We start from the raw sequence: 1,040 nt of genomic DNA, 5'->3' as shown, positions 1-1,040 counted from the left end.
TGGTTTTGTAGAGGGAATGGCAAGTAATACAGACTCTGGCCCTGGTTCTCATGAGACAGGTATTTCAGTGGTAAAATAAACAAGCACAACATGTGTCTGTGGCTCATGTTAGTTTTTGTGTGTTTGTGTATGTGTGTGCGTGTGTGTGTGTGTGTGTGTGTGTGTGTGTGTTTATGTGTTTTAAAAGAAGAAAAAATATTCAGTGGTATTGAGTTGAGCTACATCTGCCCCAGCCTTCACAAGAATACAGAGCCCACCACATGTGTGGCTTCACAAACCAAGGGTGAGATGTTCACTTCGTTTCCTGACCTGCTCTTTCCTCCCTCACCTCGTTTCTACTGTTCTGCTGTTGTAAGGATTTTTTATGCCGATTCGAAGTTGATCTTATTGCTGTCATACATTTGTATCTACGTTGTTTTTTTCCCTCCCCTCTCAGCTATGAGCAGTTTATGACAAAAGGTTACCATGTCCTAGATTTACTAGGCTTTTGCACCTGTGGAAAGGTCTTACCACCACTTCTTCTGTAAAAGCGTGAAATTCTGTTTTATGTAAGTATTGCCATCTTTGCACTGTAGCATTGTACGGTGGTGTGGTTTACCTATAGGCCTACGCAAAGTATGAAAAGCTATTTTAAGCGTGGAACCCCATCCTCCTAACCCTAAAGCACCCTCTCCTCCACCCACGCTTTCCTGGGCTCCCTCTCTCTACAGTTGTACAGCTCCCCTTTCTCAGCAGGTAGGCCCCGTGCAGCCACCCACGCATCAGGTACAGTGTGCACAACCTGGGGCTTCCTGTTATGACTATGGTTTCCTGTTTCCTGTAACAAATGCAACAAACTCCCAATAGTGCAGATCTGGGACCAGCTTGCCATAATTACTGCCAAAATAAATTATTACAAGAAAAAACACAAAACTGATCTTAGATCAGTGCAGAAGGGCAACTTAATTCTAAAGCAACAAAATGACTTCTGTGGCGATGTTTGGAAAGAGGTGTTGTTGCCATAACATGCAAGCGAACGATAGAGAGATAGAAAGAGATGA

Source organism: Salvelinus sp. IW2-2015, linkage group LG19, assembly GCF_002910315.2.
Source record: "Salvelinus sp. IW2-2015 linkage group LG19, ASM291031v2, whole genome shotgun sequence".
NCBI lineage: Eukaryota > Metazoa > Chordata > Actinopteri > Salmoniformes > Salmonidae > Salvelinus > Salvelinus sp. IW2-2015.
The sequence above is the reverse complement of the archived record's forward strand: the minus strand, read 5'-3'. Positions refer to the sequence as shown.